Raw genomic sequence first — 12,106 nt, 5'->3', positions numbered from 1 at the left:
GAGTAGTGTCGGCACCGTGGCTTTCTCCTCTCTGTCATCCTTTTGATTTCTCTCAGAGGTTGAGCTCTGGTCCTTCTGATGCCCTCTCCAGTGGATCACTGTCACCTTCTCTGAGAGATTAACAGCTTCTAGCAACTGAAGAATCTCTTTGTGGTGTTTTAGGGTGGGCTGCCTTTCTGTCGCCAACCCTCGTTCCTTCCACACGGCTGCAAGGGTGGGTGACACTAAAAAGGCACATTTGGAGTCAGTATAAATGTTAGTCTTTTCTCTGGTCAGGGCGATTGCTTCAGTCTCTTGAGCAGATGTCCCGTTGGGGTGAGAGGATAGTGCTTGTGACTGGAGCGAGCATATCCAACATATTTTTATTCTTGGAGGGCATAACTACTGCTTCCGCTGTACCCTTGGTCCTCTGGAGAGGGTCAGAGTTGGTCTTCTATGTCAGGTCTGAGCATAATAAGTTTGAGAAAAACCTGTCCACAGGAATGTTTGACTTCCTGTTCCATGTGCATAAGGTGAGCAAGTTTTAAAGTATTAAGTTTTTATGACTCTCTGGGGAGAGTAGCTTGGTTATCAATCTTTCCTCTATTGTACTTCCATCTCATTTCACTTCCAGACTCCTCTGACCTGTTGAAGCTTTGGACTTCCAGTGCTTTTCTTGGGAGTTATCTTGGGAGCCTCTACTAGAAGGACAGCGGACACTAGCACACTTGGGCAATTAGGCCATCTCTGCCTAGCTTTGTCCATTCTAAAACAATGTAGGCCCTCTTCCAAGGTCTGGGGCCCAGCCAGTGGGTTAGAGCCTTAAACAGCTAGTCTCTTTTTCTATGCCGCCAAACAGCAAAAGGTGTTGTTAGGCCAGGTGTTCCCTGGATAAGGTCCTGACTCAGTCACAGCCTGCCTGAGGGCCTTGAAGGCTGTCTGTATTTCTGAAGTCCATTTATAGGGGCTTAATTTCTGGTCCTGTAATTATCTCAGCGAGGATTCTAGGTATGAGCCTCAAATTGAATTGGGAATCCAAAATCGGAAAATACCATTGTTCCTAAGTTGAAACGCTGTTGGTGACTGGAGATTCTGGGAATTAACCTTCTGAGTATAGTTAGGTACAAGTTGCCTGGTCTCAGTGTGTGTGTGTGGGGGGGGGGGTAAGGGTGCATGCCAGGTTTGTTACCTTTTTGAGAAAGACTTGTAGACCCATTTTTAGGTTCGACACTATCCTCTCTCTGCCAAGAAATTTGGGGTCTTAATAATGTGAGATTATCAGACCACCTGCATACTGTAAGACGGTCCCTTCTTTTAATACCAAGTCTCAGAAATTCCTTCCTTATCCTCTGGCACAAAAAATGTGGGAAATCCCCAAAGTTCCAGGGAAGCACTACACGTGTGTGCTGTGCTCCCTTCCAACCCCCATCGCACTCAGTGGAGCTTCCCATTCAAGAGCCAATAGGCACTGGAGTTTTTAGTGCAGTATATTAGAGAAGGAAAAAAAGGCATCCTTTATATCTGACATAGGAAATTTCTGGAAGCTGCCTTATGAGTATATGAAGATCACCAAAGAGGTAGATAGGGATTATGGACTCGTTTATCAGTCACAGCTCTTGGACCAACTGATAGTTTCATGACTAAGAGAAGAGGAGTATTACAGAGTGACTGACAGGGTTGACAGGGTTTTAGGAACTGGTTTATGGCAGGAAGGCTGGAATCCCTTTCTTGCCTTCCTGCCTCAACGGGATAATAGGAGACATGATACAAGGAGTTCTGAAAGGGTGTGGCTGTTTTATCTCTTCTGAACCAGGCTCAAGGATCAGCCTGATTTCTATTGGGTGGGGAGGTCCCTAGCCTCTGTCCAAAGGGAAGTTTGTTTGTTTTGTTTTTTTCAGGGACTGTCTAAATTGTAAAGTCACCTTGAACTTTACCGTCAAGTTTTGTTCCTAGTAAAGAGGCTGGGCAGCTAAAGTCAATAAAGAATTCCTGAGTAAAAATAAGCCTTTCAAAGCAATAAGTAAGTGGTGGTGGTGCTGGGGGCAGAGGGGCGAGGCGGGTGTAAGCAAAATCTAAACAGTTCTAGTAATCACTGCTCTGTGAACCTCAGGAAACTTCTCTGGGTTCTTCAAGCAATTTCTCCACTTTCCCATACATAGCTGAATATCAGAAATGGCCCCTGTTCTTGAACAATCCCTTTAGTTTTGGCCACTTCTCTCAGTGGAGGGAGTTTTTGCTGCTGATTTCCAATATGGTGTCCCACTATCACATGTTGGGAACTTGAAAAGAGACACTGGGGGTCAGGTTCAGGAGGTGTGGCAGTAGGAGTGATTTGGTGAAAGGAGTACCGGAGTTCCCCGCTAGAGATTCTTAGACTGGAAGTAATGGGTTGCCTAGAACATCCAATGTTCTCTTTCTCCCCATGTCCTGAACAGACCAATGGCTCCTGATAGAGAGTCATGAAGGTCTGGATGCATGTCCCTTGCCTTCTCTGAAAGACACATAGTTGGAGAATAATAATCTAACTAAGACTACTTTTTCGAGGCCTTTTCCCCTCCATCCCCCAGTTTGTGTGGAGGCAAGGCAGTATTGTAGTAAAACACAATTTTCGCCAGTGGTTAAGGATATGCCTGATGGAGGACCCTGCTGCAAGAGAAGAGTTTCCCATGATGACTTGTAAAGGAGAGGTGGGGCAGCAGCAGGTCATACTAAAGCTTCCAGGGGCTTCCCACTTTGGGATCTCTTTTAGTTGGGAGTCTCCAACCTTAGCCGGAGGTTTTCCCCATAACTCATGTTCCTGTTTCATGCAGGACATTCCTGGGTATGTACAACGGCAATCTGACTGCCTGACTAATATCCTCCCAGTGGCATTCCTTAGATAATGCCGGAGTGGGAAGTGTTATAGTGAAAACAAATGTGGGGATTAACACGAATGTTAAAATATCAGGGTTCAAAGGGGCCAGCAGGAACACGGAGGAAAGCAAATAAGAAGGCTTGCAGCTGGGTCTGAGCTAGGCAAGCTGGTCAGACAAGAGGAGAGCAGGGTCTGAAAAAAATAAAGTTGGTTTCGGCATTCTACCAGAAGAATATATACAAGGCACTGACACTGATGCCCTTTCACAGATCGATGTATCTAATTGCAACAGACTAAATTGTAAGAATGTCTCAAAATGTCTCCACCTACTCCAGGAAGGGAGACCAGCCCAAGGCAAGGAATCAGATATGAGGTCATCAAGGGAAGCTGCAGTTAACACCTTAGAGGTGCCTGTGTCCCCAGACTGTCAGAACGTCCCCTGTGTGGTTAAAGAGCCTCCAAGTTGCAGTTAGGCTGTGGCCACTGCTGTCAACGCATCCATGTACCCTGACAAAGGGCCCGAGGCCTCCAAAGATCTGACATCAACTGTGTCTGTTCCACTAAGACTTTGACAAACTCTTCTCCTTTTATGAAGATCATGGGAAGAAACACCCCCCGAAAGGAGATCTTGTCAACCATGGTTTGGGACACCAAAAGGGTCACCCTACCCCTAAATATGGCACCCACCTCATAAATATCCACAAGAGCCTCACTAAATTTCTCAACTCAGAACCTCTGTGTCTGGGGGCAGGACCCTTTCATCTCTCTTTAGGATGCTTGTTCTGCCTGGCCTCTGCTAAATGAACTTTGTCAGACTGTCCCCGTCTCCTGACTGAACTGATTCTTTTAAAAATAAGAGCCAGGTGACTCCTCCAACATCAGCAACAGGAGGCTGAGCTTTGCCAATATTCAAAGAGTCAGAGGCACAGGGCTTGGCAGGTGAGCATGCTGGCTGTCAAGCTGGATGACTTGAGTTTGATCCCTGCGTGTCACACCAAGGACAGAAAAGATTCCTGTAACATCCTTTATGCTTACTGAGGCCTGTGCGACACTCACCTGCCCATCCCCCAGGCCCTCTCCCTCAACAGTTACATTAATGAAAGTAAAATGTACAAACAAACCAAAAAAAGAATCAAGCATTCGGCTTACACAAAAGGAAAGAGTTCATCTGCCCAGTCTGAAAGTTTTAGGCAGCCATAAATTGTAATGGTCCCTGCTTCTTGAGAGCCATTAGTGTGTGTGAAATTGGAACCCTGGGAACCCATATATCTCCACACAGAGGGAAAGAAAAGACAGGGGGGATTTCAGGAGAACGAAAAGTAAAACAATACTTTTTAAAAAAAACCTCTCATTTTAGTGCACGTATAGAACCTAGACTCAGCTGATGTATGGATTTGCCTTGTGCTAGGCAGGGCCTAGATTCTTATTCAATGCCTGGATGTACTGTTATGGGAGTCTTTAAAGGGTGAATACCTTAAGTGGCTTAAAAAAACATTTTCTATGTGCCTTCTAGAGATAGCCAGCAATAAAGGCTAGAGGAAAATGCTGTCAGAGGGATAGGCTGCGATGACGCGTTTGGTGAGCTCACCTCCTGGTTGGCTAGCCCGCTGTGGTACTGTGGGGTCTGGTGACTGAGAAAGCATAGACAAGTGGCTGGTAGCAAAAGGATGTATTGAGAAGAAAAAGGCAGGGAGGCTGCCAGTGAGCACAGCAGGCTGCCTGTCCCCAGAACCGCTCCTTCTCTGGTTAGGCTTCTCAGCAATTGATGTGGGAGGGGGTGGAGCTGATTCCCAGGAGGCACAGCTGGGTGGCTCCTTAGATTGACACATTATAACTTTGGATGTTCTAGGTATGTACAGGCTACATAGTCCCTAATTTTTGGTGACCGTATGTCCCTATCACACACAGGCACAGGATAGTAAACAGGAGTTTTCTCCTGATGGGTCATTTCAAGGGCAGACTCACCCTCACTGCAACTGTGCCTCATGCTGGCTTCAGTGGGCCTTCTCTTCTTCAAGCACATCTTGCCAAATCTTACTCATAGGGGAGACGAGCTGGGCAGGCACATCTTTCAGGGGAAGTTGCCTGAGTCTCTGGGGGCTGTGCCGATACTAACTTGCACTCATGTTGTAAGACTTACTGCCTCAAAGTAGTGAGTGAGCTACCCTCTCAAGCTCTAGGCATGACTTCCTGCCAAAGGCCAGGCAGCTAGCCTCTCGTAACTGCTATGAAAGGATTCCATTTGCCCTAGGGGTTGAGTTCCTGCTGAGAATTAGTCTTCTGGAGCTTCATTGAGATATCTTCCTTGTCATCCACATATCTATTCTGTGTGTGTGTGTGCGTGTGTATGTGTGGGTGTTCTTTATTAAAATCTTATATCAGATTTGGTCCTGTACTACTTTTAGCTCCGTACCTTGAGCTTTTCCCAGGCCCTAACACCCAGTATGGTGCTCAAGAGCTACAATTGGTGATATTTGGCCTCTTTTGTAGGTTCTCAGATGAAAGAATTTCAAAACAGACTAAGAAGGAAAGTCGAGGACAACTTTAGTGGTGTTTGAGGGGGAAAAAAAGAAATCACAGGTCCAGCTAGCTGGAGATCTCAGAGGCTGCCAGGAACCAAGGGGCTGTGCTTTCTCACTTAGAATACTCCAAGTCTCTGAGCCACTGCGCGGGGAGTCTGTGGAGAGTGAGGATGCCCAGAGTATCAGGGCAAGCAGGCTCGGGAGTTTTACTGGTGGCCAAAAAAGAGGGATGGAAAGAGGAAAGACAAAGTTACACTTTCTGAACTAGGAAATTGGGCAGGGTTAGTCAGCAGTGGGCATCTGTAAGCAACCGCGTAGAGTGAGGGGCTTCTGGGAGTGTGTGGACCTAACTCACTGGGCTTCTGGGAGTGTGTGACCTAACTCATTAAGGAGAAGCCATTCCTTCCAATCTCCTTTAATATGTCTCCAGTGGATCATGTTCCCTGAAGTTATAGCTTGAAAAATAAACAAAAAGTAGAAGATTTGTGCCTGTGTGTCTGTGAGTGTGTGTAGGATGCTCGGTTTGTTAGGCGGGTGCGAGGATCCCAGTGCTTGTCCTCCTGATTGTGAACACGCATCACTGCTGAGCCTTATCTCCAGTCCTCAAGGTGTAACTTTCTGTGGGGCATTTTCCTGTCCAGGTGATTGACAGGTTCATTTGGATTAACTCTTAAGGGCAGGGGGCGGGGGCAGCGGGCGCAGGGAAGCAGAAGCAATGTCTTTGTCTTCTTAAAACCTTTTGTCTGACAGTTTAGTGTCATGTTTTCACCCAGGACCAAGAGTACAACTCAAATCCCATTCTTCTGACCAAAACTCGTGTTAACAGTAGATTTAAACAAGCAAGCAAGCAAGGGAAACAAAGCAAACATCAAAATAAAAACCCAAATTTATAAAACACCCTTTATATTGTTTTACCAGGAGGAAATAACTGTCCCTTCACGTGCCTCCACAACCCAGCCACCTTTACCCTCCTTTCCTATTAAGTAAGGCAGACAGCTGTGATGTCTCCTCCTGCCTTTTACTTGGCATTTCAAATCCCAAGGAGGACACAACTGTACTATTTCCCCTTTGTAGGAACCAGAGTTTTTCCTGGGAAATGGACATTGGGATTTGACTTTGATTAGAAAGGAAGTGGACTGCCCATTCTCCGTGGCCTTCAAACCAGGCTAGATGCCTCACACCTGGCCAGGTATCCTCGTGCAGGCCAGGCCAAAGTGTCAGCAGAGTCAGTAGGGCTGGGGTGCACCTCTGGAGAAGTTGGTGTGGCCTTGTTGCTCTGTGTGACAGGAACGGGAGGGCTCTAGAGTCGGTTCAGCCTCTTTTAAGGCCTGTGTCAGACAAGTATCCTGAGACCATGCCTGCCTGTTGTTTCAGGGAAAGGGGCATTCTTGGGATTGTCACCAAGCCCAACCTTGTAGAAAGGCTTCTTAACAAGTAAAGTGTCACATGCCTCTTCTGAGTCACACAGGCTTGTGGGTCCTTTCCAAGTCGGAGGGACAGGGACTTGCTTACTGTATTCTACCTCCAAAATCCTGAAGGACCTGGCACACATTAAGGTAGGATAGAAAAAAATGATGGGGTCACGGGAAAGCAAACACACCCCTCAGTGTCCAGAGTCTGGTTGAAGTCTCCAACTGAGAATCAAGAATTCCCAGCACAGTGAAATACATTTCCTGTAAAGGCTGCTGGCACAGAGGCTGACATTCCTCTTGCATGTGTTTTATGTTAAATTAATAACAAACCAAGATTAAGGCCTGTATGACCTTCAAGTATGGTTTTACTCCTCTCGATGACATTTTCTGGGAATTCAAACAAGGGTCCCTTTGTTTGCAATGAAAACATCCTAACTTTCTTCATCAGAGTGGCTGACGGTGGCCTTCACCTGTAGTCCTTCCAGGTCACCCCCCACCCCCTCAGGAACCACCCTCACTTAAGCTTCTAAGCAACTCTTTGGACATAGTGACTTCAAAAGTCCCCCTATCCTGTATGTAAAAACAATGAAGCAGAACTTGTCTTAAGGAGGCCACACCTGCGCTCTCAGATATGTCTCACACAATACAAAACAGAAAACAAACTAGCAAACCCAAAACAGAGAAACACAAAAAAAGTTTTTCTTTTCTTTTTTTTTTTTTTTTTTTTTTTTTAAAAAGATGGCAAATTCAAATTCGGCTTCATCCTGGCTCATTCTACAATTCTGTGTCAAGGTGAAGGATCGTGTTTTATAAGAGTGCAGGGAGCTCCTCCGCTTGCTGTAGGTGAGCACGTGGAGCTGCCTACTGGTCAGGGGAAGAACTGTGCTTCTTATACGTTTGTTATACTTCATCCCTAAGACACCAAAGAACATGTCCCAGATGATCCCTGGGTCAGCAAGTAAAATGGGACCACACAACTGAGATCTCAGCCTTTGTCCCTTTAAGCAGGGTTGAACTGGAGCCCAAGGAGCTGCTCTGAGTCCGCAGAGAGTCCCTATTGGTGGTGTGACGGCTATAGGCCTTGGCCTTCAACACCTTGTGATTTTGAGTGAAAGGTACCTGGACTCTCTTTTTATCATCTATAGAAAGCCCTTTTCATGAATGTCCTAAGTATCTGCTTGAAGACAATTTGGATCCAACTATGTGTTAGGTCCAGCTGAGAGTCAGAAGAAAGCTTTGGCTTTCCTTGCAGCCTTCTTCAGACTTTTGCTTTGCACAAGGCTTCCTAACGGTTGCTATGAAACTTTCAAGTTCAGGTTTTTGAAAGGCAGGACCCCCCCCTCTTGCTCCCCCCCCCCCCCCGCCCCAGCTCTCCAACTCTTCACCACCAGCAGCTCTGAGTAAGCCGGGGGCTGAGCCACTGGGATGGCACTTCACAGTTCCATCCACTACATCCCTGAGAGCTGCCATTGTCCCAGTGTAGCATCTGTATTAATAGACCAAAGTTTTCACATGCAAGAGACACTTCTAAGAGGAGGCAGAGACACAGGCAGCCCTGCTCGGCTTTTCCTTTTGTATAGAGGAGGCTTGGCTGTGCACATAGCCTTAATTGCACTCAGGGCCTGCTAACACAACTGGGTTGCCCAGAAGTGCTAAAATCAGCTCAACAAGGTGAAAAAATTTCAGCCAATGGGTTGAGGCACAGGCAACAGGAGATATGGTCTGAACAGGTGAGCTGTCTTTTTCTTCCACTCGTAGCCTCCACCTTAGTGGCACAGAAACCCCATATGCCAAACCTCGAATAGCTTGTCTAGGTGGTGGGGAGCCCCAGGGGGAATAGTACAGGCTCTATTGACACACTTTGTCTCAGTTCTGCAAATATCAACTTCCTAGAGTGTGTACAAAGTACATAACAAAGGCTTCCATTATTCCTTTTATACCAGAATGTGCCTCTCTTCCCCCTTGACTCCACCCCAGAGGAATCATCCCACATCGTGTTTATGCCATGGGTATGTGTATATATATATAATATTCTCTGCATCTATAAACATTCATAGAGGCAGAGCGCTTCTCAGAAGAAAAATGGAATAATAACGCAACACACACTTGCTGTGGCTTCTCTTCTTCACCCTTAACCCACACAGCATGTTTCTAGGTTCATATGGATAAAGTCTAGCTCATGGAAGAACATTAATACTTTTAATGTTGAGCTCGATTTTCAAACAAAGTCCATTTATTATGCATGCGATGTTCTTATCTCCTTCTCCTGACAAAGAAGACTCCTGCCTCTCAGGATATCAAAGTGTCTGTAACGCATCACTGAGGATGTCCTCATTGCCAACTTGAGTTTCTACATTTGACCTCATACACAGTTGCTCAGAAGCAACTCTGCAACCTAAGAAAGTGACCTTAGAGCACAGTCTTCAGCCTCCAGAGTTCCCTGTATTCACCAGACTGAAGATACAAAGTCAACTGGCAAACACTTGGGCGGCTGCCTGCTCTGGAGACATCTCAGTTCTGCACAGGTTGGACTCAGGACACAATGATGCACTCTATGGTAAGACGTCAGTGGGTGGGGTCCCGTTTATCCTATTCTGGGCTAAGAAGAAACCAGAGAGTTTGGGGAGAAAGCCCTGCGTACTGATCAGGCGACAGGGGAATATTTCTTTCAGTTTATCATAATTCATTTATCAAGTGCGTTTATCTTTTTCTGCAGCTGCTTACAAGCCACTTGATAGGGAACAGAATTCCACGAATTAGTAAGTGCTATACTGGAGGTCACTAAAAGCTTTGGTACATTCAAGCAGCACTGGATAACTTTGATTAAAAGCTGGTAAGGGTTCCTTAGCCCAGGCTGCCATTATTACCATAACCAGGTGAGTTGCTCACTTCTGCAATAGTCACCCTCCAGTCCAAGATGGTAAGAGAAAGAAGAGGAGGAAGCACCCTGTCAGTGTTTGGCTGCTCCAGACTGCCTGTCAAAAGTGATGCCTGGGATCAAAGCAGGCGGAGCCTCTCCATTGATTACATCTTTACTAGTAATGTTTCCCCAACTGGACACTCAATGAGGCGCTGCCCTTGTAACATCCAAGCCCTCCAACCGATCTGGACTCTGTCTTTATGGAAGAAGGCCTCTGCCACTCTTGCTCAGTGCTTAGCTCATGATGGTCTTGGCATAGAGGATTCGTCCACTCTGCAGGCTGTAGAGGATGATGTGACTGTGGCCCTGCTGGCAGAGTCTTTATTAGTCAACCGAGGCTGGTGTGGACGGACTACTTCACACTGCTATGCTACCAAGAGTTGGAGCAGAAGCAGCTTCTTTCCAGCGAATTCCTCAAGAGTGACAAGAAAAACATCATGCTACACTCCTCCCCCCTTACCCCAAGGCCTCAAGGCTTGAAGGGCGTGAGGACATAGCACCAAGAAAGCTCCCGAATTTGCATAACATTGCAAATATGAGGACAAAGATTGCTAGAGCATTCAGAGATTGCAAACCAGATATGGAGTTCCTCTCTAAATGGAAGGATAAAGAGGCAGAGGATGATCTTCAGAACACTACTTAAGAAGTGACAGATATAGGAGGCAAGAAGCGAGCTGGCTCCAAGTATTTGGAGCCATGGACCAGGACTTGCAAGCTGTACCTGCACCGAAACCCCTCAGAGGCCCCTCTTCTCCAGACTCTTAATAGATAGGCTTCCACCGCAGCACCAGTACATTTAAAGGTGGGAGAAAAGGAAAAGGAAAAGGAAGGAAGGAAGGACGAAAGGAAGGAAGGAAGGACGGAAGACTGACTCCAGGCTTCTCATGTAAGCTTAAGTTCTGAGCCTAAGAGTGACACCACCCTAGGAAAAGCTAGGTCCATCACTTGCAAATCTAAATGGGATAGTAGAATTAAAAATCTGACAGGACATTGATTACATTATGAATCTCTTTGTCGTGCTCGTTGAGACAATCATTGTCCTGCATTGTTAAATATGGGCCATTTTTGTACCAGTAGCTGTAACTAAACATGAAGGAGAAAAAAATAGTCTTAGCTTACTTCTCTGTAGCTCACTTCACCTGCACATAATTACACGCCACGAGCACAATACACAGAGTATATATTTAGTCATTCCTCTTCTGGTGTACATTTGGTTCGTTTCTAGGTGTTGGTGCCACTCCCCCACTCCGTCTATTCTGAGAATGTAGTGAGCCCAAATGAGGGCTTTGGGAGTAGACAGAACTGGGTTTGAGTCACATCTTTGACATCTACTGTGTGACACTAGACCCCTTCTCTTAGTGCCCTAATGTCCATATCTCTGACTGCAAAAGAGAGTGTGGCAATCAGCTTGTAGTGACATGTTGAGACTAGAAGGAGACCGTGTTCAGCAAACTCTAGGAGACGGTGCCTGGTCGACCCCTGTGGGGAGCTGGGCTTTGGATGCCCTTCTGCTGCCTCACCTAAGTTCTCACTGTTGCATGTGGCTACTAGGGCCATGGGGCTCATGTGGGGGTGCTCTCAGGAGGAAGACATTAGAGAAATATAGGTCCAGTTCGATCTAGGTGGACACTGTCTCCCGAGGCACTGCCTCCAGGGTGGCGTGGAGGACATGGAGGGTGTCCCCGGACAGCAGTAGGTGAGAGGTGGGCTTCCTGCCTCCACTTAGTTTATAGAGTCTTCACTTTATAGAGAGTTTCACCTATCCTGGGGGGTGGCTGTAAGGGGGCCCTATGGAGGCGCCTCACACCATAATTTTTGACACCTTACATTCTTGTCGGCCAGCTGGTGGGCTGTAGCCACTGTCAAACACCAATGTAAATGGCCAAAGCCGATGGCTCTCTTTGGCTGTGGCTGTCAGTCACTGCTTACTCAGCTACTATAGCTCTCAAGTGTCATTAAAAACCATCTTGTTTTACTAGCCTCCTGTGTTGAAGAACTTAGAACAGATCGGATCTGGCCTAAGGCAGGCTGGCATTTTTTTCTGAGCACATCGGCTGGATTCACAGTGGTGGCTCCAGGGAAGCAGGCAGTGGTCTCTCCACACCCTGGCCCATTTGGGGCTGTGACACGAACACACCCATAGGTGCTTCCCTTTGCTGTCTCAGCTATCCCTGGCTCATCCTTCAGTTTGCAGAGGCTAGTCTGTGTACTCAGAATTTTCTAGATCACTGATCCAAATAGCGCATCCTAGACTGACTTCAGCTTTTGGCTCATGGTAAAATGAGAAAAACAAGGACAGGGCAATTAGTTTCCAAAATGCTGAGTGGGTTCGATTTATGGGGCTCACTCCTGACCCTTGGGATGCACATTATTTTACTGGCATTAAGATGTCTTTTTTCCCTTCCTTTTTAAAAATGTA

This window comes from Acomys russatus, chromosome 13 (assembly GCF_903995435.1).
Source record: "Acomys russatus chromosome 13, mAcoRus1.1, whole genome shotgun sequence".
Taxonomy (NCBI): Eukaryota; Metazoa; Chordata; class Mammalia; order Rodentia; family Muridae; genus Acomys; species Acomys russatus.
Note: the sequence above shows the minus strand (reverse complement) of the source record.